Source organism: Phaseolus vulgaris, chromosome 9 (assembly GCF_000499845.2).
Source record: "Phaseolus vulgaris cultivar G19833 chromosome 9, P. vulgaris v2.0, whole genome shotgun sequence".
NCBI lineage: Eukaryota > Viridiplantae > Streptophyta > Magnoliopsida > Fabales > Fabaceae > Phaseolus > Phaseolus vulgaris.
This window is the reverse complement of record NC_023751.2, coordinates 16750128-16759307: the sequence shown is the minus strand read 5'-3', so window position 1 is coordinate 16759307 and position 9180 is coordinate 16750128.

Below are 9180 nucleotides of genomic sequence, written 5' to 3'. Positions count from 1 at the left end.
GTAAGTAAAAGTCCAAAAATATACAATTTATGCGTACTGTATGTAATAATAATAATAATTATTATTATTATTATTTTATTTTATTTGACTCTCATTTTAATTTTGATTTTGGCATATGAATTTGTTTTATCATTCGAGTATAACTGAAAATGAATTTTACTATTTGAAAAAGGATTTCCCTATGCCATGGAAATGCATCAATTTCGTGAATCATTAAAGATTATTACTACCTACTAATTCTTGTTATGCTTAAAATTAAAACATTTAAAAGCTTCTTCTTTTTTATCAGCACTTAAAAGCTATATTCAGTAATTTATTCTTTAAAATAGTAAAATATTAAATCATTTTTCTTCATTTTTATATTATTTTTCACTTTTAATTTCAATTGATTTTTTTGAGAATATGTATTATCCACTACAAGAAAAACTAATTTTAATGGATGTTTATTTTTACATTATCCAAGGTTAAAATATCTATTAAATCATTTACTCAGGGTTGTATTTTCTCCCGTTAAATCATCTCTGAGGAACGTGTTCCCCGAGATATTTTTTAAACCTCAGGAAAAGCCTTTCAGAACCCCTGTTAAATACTATGGGTTTAAGAACCTCCGTAAAATACCATGAGTTTTAAGAACCTCAATAAGATATCATGAGTTTCAAAATTTTCATAAAATGACTTGTCGTTTAAAAGAACCTTCAATCCCATTTTCCACCATCTCTAACGATCCTCTAGAATTCTCCCTTCCACCATAGACACACTGCTTTATATATCCTAAATAATTGTATTATCTATCAGATGTGGACTTCAAAGACATATGTATTATTGGCTAAAGATTGCAAGAACATATTGTAAGGAGAAATTAACTTTATCACTTCTGACTTTCACAGTGAATTAATTATTAAATGCATTTTAAAATAAAGACCTTAATTTAAAATATTTCAAAATTATGAAAAATAAATATTAACAATTATAACTAAAACTAAAATTGCACATAAAATATATGTACATTAAAAGCTAAAACAAAATAACTCAAGTTTTTTTGAAGTATGAGCTCGTAACAAAACAACCTAAGAATTATATAAACCAACTACCATCAATCATAAAAAATATATGCAAATATTGTTGAAATACGTATTATTCAAGATTAGTTGTTGATATTCTTATTATCCAAGGTTATTTTGCTCAGTTTTTAAAATAATTTTTTTAAACTTTAGAAAACTTATTTGTAATATCAAGTTACACTTTCAAAAAATTTTAGAATTTATAGAGTCTGTCATTGGACTCCTGGCAGCAAAGACTACAAGACTGCCCGATCAGAATCTCTTATAAAGTAAGTTCAGTTTTGTTCCTCTTTTTCCTTTTCTCTCCCTTCTCTCTAATATTCTAATATTCTGATCTCCTTGCTTATCAGTTTGGCGATCGGAGTATGCCATAGGACTCTTGGCAGTGAATCCTATAAGATTGCCCGATCAGAATCTCTGATAGAGTAAGTTCAATTTTTACCCTTCTCTGAGTCAAAATTTGAACTTGTAGGTCTATCTCAATCTAAGTGTATGCATGTGCCTATTTTAGTTTTAGGATTATTCTTTAGTAGATCAGAGTCTTAGAGATATAGTTAGATTTTTTATCAGGACTCAGTGGTGCAAGTTAAGCTACTTTTGAAGATTTTGGTAGGTTTGGAGCTCTCTGTGAGCATATGCTAAGTAAAGGTAAGGGAAGCTAGTTTAAAATCTTCAATAGAATCCTAGGTTAGAAGATTTGAATGTGAGTGTGACGGGGTCACCAAGTCCAGATTTTTGTTGCAAGATTTCTTGTTCTGAGTAGATTGTAGTTTGATTGAAATTGAAAGTGTTGTGATTGAGAATTGGTTGTTTGATTTAAATGGTTTTGGAATTAGAAATCATATATATGTATAAATAGACATAATAACATAATGATTCAATGAGACTGATTGTATCATGCTGAACAGGAACTGTCAATGTAATGTGTAGATTTATAATTTATGAATTGAATGTGATATTGATTTATAATCTAATAGGTATATTAAGTTATGCAGAATTTTTCTGCATATTTCGCTCAAGCTAGCAAGTGCTAGCTCAAGCTAAAAATTATGGGTGCTCTCTGGAGGATTTTAGCCCAAGCTAGTGAATTTTAGCCCAAGCTAAAAATTCTGGGTGCTTTCGGGAGGATTTTAGCCCAAGCTAGCGAATTTTAGCCCAAGCTAAAAATTATGGGTGCTCTCTGGAGGATTTTAGCTCAAGCTAAAATTTTGGGTGCTCTCTGGTGGATTTTAGCTCAAGCTAACGAATTCTAGCTCAAGCTAAAATAAAATAAAAATAAAATAATAAATAAAAATATGAAACTAATTTTTATTTGCTTTTAAAAGATTGATTTATTTATTCCTATATAGTTTTTCTTATAAAGTATGTAAACTTTTATTTCATGTATAGTTAATTGGAAATCTCTTTAATTAGACATTTATATGATTAGTCAATGAATTGTTGTGTATTTTGGATATTCTAAACATTGGTATGATTTGATTGTTTGATGATGGATATTATGAGGTTCAAAATATGAATTCTAATCGAGACATAGTATTTTCAGGAAAGAAAATATCGTGTTAAGATTGTTTAGGATGTGCATTGACTAGGGATTCGTCTAGAAGGAGATATCCTAACTCTCCTGAGATAATGGAATCATATAGATGAAGTTATTCAGGTGGTGAGAGTCGAAGGAGGTTCATATGAATGGGTAAGTTGTTTGAAAGATAATTAACTTGACCTATTATATGAATTAACCCTGTCATACTAGGAGAGAGATGATATTGAGATTAATTATGCGCATAGTTGTGTGGATTTCACAGTGATGTAGTATGACAGGTGCAGATCTCTGAGTCTAAGTCAACGCACGAGTCTTCCGGAAGTAGAGTCAAGTGTCTATGTGTTATGAGTCAGTAGAAGTCTGACATGTAAAAAGATGAATTATGAAATTTAATAGACACTTGATGATTTGAGAAATTGTATGAGACTTGATGAATTATGTTGATTAATTTGACATGAAATTATATAGAAATTTTTATATAGCTAGCTTACCCTATTATTGGTTTGTGTTTGTTTCTTTATCTGTGATGACCGTGTTTTACACGGGAGCAGATGAGATTGCAGGTAATAGAGCTCATCAGTGAGCAACTGGAGTATTGGATAGATTTACCTTTGAATGCTTTGTTTCTTTTTCTTTTTTTTTTACTTTTGATGTATATATTAACTCCCTATGAAGAGGGATATCTTTTTGAGATACAAATAAGATAACTTAATATATGTTTACATGTTAATTAGATATTGCATGCATAATATATTAACAAATATGGAAAAAAAAATAGGGATGTTACAATTTGGTATCAGAGCAGTTCATCCTTAAGATGACCTGAGGGTAGTGGGTTCATTGTGTTTCTTCTGCTTATAAATAATTATTGGAGTCTTAATTAAAGCTATAGTGAAAGGTTTTCAAATGTTTTTTTTAAAGGTTTTTGAAATCTTGCTTGTGCTCTGGTAAATATGTGATCTAAATGAAAATTTTAGTATTAAGAATGAAATTATCTTGATAAAGTAGTGAGGGTGCACACTCATAACTGAATCGAGATGATTCTCTATCTTAATTCTAAAAGTTTGATGTTTATCATATATTAAGATTCTGTCTGATTTATTTTATTTTATTAAGTGTTTTTATTTTATTTGATTGAAATTTTCTTTTAGATTAACAGTTTTACATCAATAATTATTTTGGTATAATACTTTATATTATAAGTATTAAGATTTTGTTGATAAACTCAAATTCTAGATGATTTTGAGACGCTTGCTTTTGTAAGATCTAGATGTTGTCTTCTAAATGAATTTATTCTTTATCAATTTCATTTTATAGGAATATGAATAGAAAACAATAGTTTCAAAATCTGTAGAAAGTAAAAAATGGATAGTTACCCTATAAGTGTAGAGCAAGTGCAAGTTAGATTTAGTTGTGCCAAGGTTTAGTTTTAGATACATATAAGTTATGAAGAGTAAATAAGCAGTATGTTGAAGGTTTAAAGATTTAAGCAAGTGTTTCCATGGGAAGTACCCAAGTTAAGTTCCAAGATGAAAGTCTGAATTTTCTTTGATCTGAAGCTTGGAAGATGTTAGTGTCGATAACACAACATAAGATGGCTCTAGCTGAACAACAAAGCTTAAAAGAAAATTTGAGGTTTTGTGGAGAAAGAAGTTTACAAGTTGATTATATCATCTTAAGAAGTATCAATGATATTGAGAAAGAAGAAAGATGAGATATCTTAATTGTGTTTTGGTTATATTGAGACAAAGAAAATTGTTGAAAAGGAGCAGACAGAGAAATTACTTGAAAAAAATAATAATAATTCATGCATAATGGATGTTGTTTAGTTGATTTGGATTTGAAAGCATTGTGTGATTTGGAATCGACACACTAGCTTATGTCAAGTATGTAGGAGATGAATTGGATGTTATTCCAGGAATGGATTGGCTATTTGCCAATCACATTTTCAAAGGTTGTACTCAATGAAAGATAGTGTTTCCAAATTCTAATGAGTTAGAATCTATGTCTACTCAACAAGTGTGGTCTGAACTGAAGAAAAGATCAAGTTGTTTTATAATTTTAGCTCAAATGGGAGTTAAGAATGAAGATGAGATAAGTAGTATACATGTGGGGAAGGAATTCATGGAAGTATTTCCAAAAAGGAATACCTGGATTAACTCTAAAGAGAGAAGTAGAATGTTACATTGATCTGGTACCTGGAGTTGGACCAATGACAATCGGACCTTACAGAATGACTCCAACTGAGTTGACAAAATTGAAGAAACAAGTAAAAGGGTTGTTAAGTGGTTAATCTGGCTCAATATATTTTCATGGGGTTTCGAGTGTTGTTAGTTAAAAAGAAAGATGGAGGGTCTCGGTTGTGTGTGAACTACAAGCAGTTGAATAAGTTGACCATCAAGGACAAGTATCCTCTACCCAAAATTGATGAATTGGTGGATCAGTTACATGGAGCCACACTTCTCAAAGTTTGATCTGGGATCTCGATAGCACGAGATTTTGGTAAAGGCTGAAGATGTGCAGAAGACAACCTTTAAGTCTCAATATGAACTTTATGAGTATGTATTATCAGCTCAGTGGTCTCAGTGGATCCAACCAGGCTGTGAGCAGAGTTTCATAAAGCTGAAGAAAAGGTTGACAAGTGCTCCAGTGTTGGTGATTCTTGATACAGGAAAAAAACCTTTTGAGGTTTAGTATGATGCTTCACATCAGAGGTTGAATTGTGTCTTAATACAAGAGAAGATAGGAGTTGCATATGTTTCAATGCAACTCAAAGTCCATGAGAGAAATTATTCTACTTATGACTTAGAGGTGGCAGTGGTGGTGTTTGGTTTGAAGATTTGAAGACATTATTTATATGAAGCTCAATTTCAGATGTTTAGTGAATACTTGTTGGATCAGAAAGAGTTGAGCACGAGGTAGAGAAAATGGGTGGAGTTTATGAAAGATTATGATTTCCCACTGATGTACTATCCAGGGAAGGCTAATGTAGTTGCATACGCTCTTAGAAGAAAGTTAGCACAAATGTCAGCCATGATGATTGAAAAGCAGAAGTTGATTGAGCAGTTCATAAATCTAAATTTGGGAGTACAATTCCATGTTAATCATATTAATTGTAGTAAGTTAACTATAACTAATGATTTTCTTGGAATGATTAAGGAAAAACAATTAAGAGAATCCTAATCTGAAGTGTATTGTGAATTTTCTAGATATATATCAAACTAAGGACTTTGTGATGGGAGAAGATGAGATCTTGAGATTCAAAGGCAGAGTTCATTAACATTAATTTAAAAAATTTAAAAAATATTTTTTAAATAATTTATTTAAAATAATAAAATATTCTATTATATGAATAAAATAAGATATATAAATAAGTATAGAATTTGAAAAAATTTATATAAAAAAATTATGCAAAATAATCCACCTTGTATATAGATATTAATCTTAATATATTGGCATTAGTTTATGCTTTGATTTTACGTATAACCGAAAGGTTATATAAGCAACTGACAACATTCAAAATGGCGATGAGTTGATGCAGATTTATATAATCGATTTCATTGATGTCTTTCTATATATATTTTGAAAAGATACTATTAAGTGCATTTCACTTGGGAAGAGTGTATGCCAATAAATGCAACATTAATGTGAATGGTTCTTCAAGAGGCCCATAGAGAAATAAAATATAATTAACAAATTATAGTATATAGTTAAGAGTAAACTTTATTATACAAGTCATTTTAATGAGATTAAGTTATATTAAAATTTCATTTTTATAAATTAGTATTATTGGTGAGGCACACACTGTCAATACGTATATTAAATGATGCCAGCTGTATACGTATTGTCGTATCCTTCTCAAGTTTTATATTTATACACTAGATCTTGATCCGTGTTGCACGGCAATATTTTAAATATTTCATATTTAAATAATAATATTATAATTTTAAATAATAAATAAATTACATGTATTAAAATATTTTTTTAAATGGAATGTATTAAATTATAATATTAGTTATACAATAATTTATAAGTTGAAATTAAATGAATTAATAATTATATAAATGTAAAATACATACAATTGTTATATTAAAAACAAAATATAGAATAAATTAAAGATTAATTAATATTTTAAAATATGATAAAATGAAATGAAGAATAGTTAACGACACTATCATAATTTAAAAATTATAAACTTAATTTGTAATATTATAATATTAAAGAAGTAAAGAAAAATAATGTTAATATATTACATTTAATATCGCATTTCTTTTTTCAATATCACTTTTTTAAAGACCTTATTAAAAAAATCATGAAACATAAACCAATTTTAGAGGGAAAAAAAATAATTAGTTGTTATAGTGACTAAATTAGAGATCATTTTAGGGACTAAATAATTTTTTGGTTTCTAAATTAGTTTATATTATTGTTAAATGGTTTCTAAATTGGTATCTAATTAGCAACAAAAAATTTTGCTACCAAATTTAGAAATTAAATAATTGGTAGTTAAAACCTTGGTAGCATATCAATTTAGAAACTATTTAACCATAATAAAAAACTAATTTAGAAACCAATTTTTTTTTTAGTTTCTAAAATTGTCTCTAATTTAGTTACTATTGCTACTAATTATTTTAGTATCTAAAAATTGGTTTCTATTTTATGATTTTCTTGTAATGCCTATGGTGTTACCAAAATAATTAAATAAGATCTATAAAATACAAAAATAAATAAAAAATGAACTAAATATACTTTTTTATTTAAACACTCTGGGTAGAAAATGAGCTCCCTGAATAATGTGTTATTTTCATATATGTATGTTTAATTCTTTTCATAGGTGTAAAAATAAAGCATGGGGAATCTTTTAGATACAATATCTATGATATAGTGATGAAGAAAGTAATTTTAAAAATCATATATTGATGTAGCTGCCTTATACATGCTAACCACATAGAAAATGGTAAACACATTATTCTGAAAACAGCAAGTCAGAACTTAAAATATATAATCATACATGTATGCATAATTTTGGAAAACATTATATGCTGACTTCTTATTATTAAATAAACAATTTTGACATAGTAATTGTCACATAGCATATCATGAATTATCGGAAATACTGTTACAAAATAATGCAGCAACTTCATTACTTTTGACCAACCCTATTTCCATACAACATTTTGCAACAATTTCATGGAAAATGTAAAATAATTTCCAGAACAAAAGAAGTAAGATGTATTGTTAAATTTAAAGCTTCGTACCAGAAGAAATACTTAGTAGAAGAACAGAACATACTAAAAAACAATACAAAATGGACTGCATAGTTGCTTTTCTTTAGGTGCTATAATATGAGTGTTGATTAATATTGTATTTAATGTCAACACATCTCAATTAGCACAACACTTTAATTGCATTATTGCAAAAAGTAAAAAATAAAAGAAAAATCTCAATATAACCATGGACAATTAATAAAATCATGGAAATATTTAAAATTATGAAGAATGATCGAGTACCTGTCATAGTTCTTGTCTCAGTAGTTTAAAGAAATATACAACTCAAGTTAATAGTTATAAAACAAATAAGATAGAATAATATGATACAATAAATTTAATTAACAAAAACTTATATTAATTTTTGTTCATGTCATTGGTGTAGTGATTATGATGCTTGTTATTGTAAACAAACAACCATATACCTGTCTGAATGCACTACAAGAATTAGTTCCTTTAATTCAAATAATCTTTTAATCATTAATTTACTGTTTAAATATTTTAAGTAATATAAACTGTATATTCAAAAATAGACATAACCAAAAAAACACATTTGAAGTCTTATCACTTTATTAGGAAGCATTATGTAACAACACATGTGTAAAATATTATAATACAGAACTTGTGTAAAGTATAATAGCTTCCTATTTTTTTTTTGTACTGAATATCCCTTTGTGTTACTAAGTACAATGAAATTTCTCTATTAAAACCATCCAAAAGAAATAAATTTATCAAACTAAAATTATAGACAATTTAAATTATGAAATTTATTAAGAATTTATAGATGAGAATATCTTTCTTGGTAATCCATTATAGTCATGTTGAAAGATTTACTACCAAAAATAAGAAGAAACCTGTTATTACAAAAAAAAAACGTATATAAGTTCTTGGTTTCCTGTTGATATATTAGAAGAAAGATATGAGAAATAAAAATAGTTTTGGATTAAATAATTTTCATACATGATATTTATGGTTGTAACAACATGTTTCAAACATTGTTAAATATTTCTATGTAAACCACATTAGTAGTTGAATTACTGGCATTTCGATTATCATCCAAAATCAATATTTTCAACTGTTTCTTGGATTTTACTCTAGAAATAGCAACATATAATTGTTCATGTGTAAACATTGGACGTGCTAGATATAGATTAACTTTATTAAGCATTTGACCTTGACTTTTATTTATTGTCATAGCAAACCACAAAGATATTGGGAATTTTCTTCTCTGAAACTTAAAAGGCAGGCCTGATTCAGAAGGAGTCAAGTTCATTCTAGGAATAAATATGTTATCACCAATATTTTTTTCAGT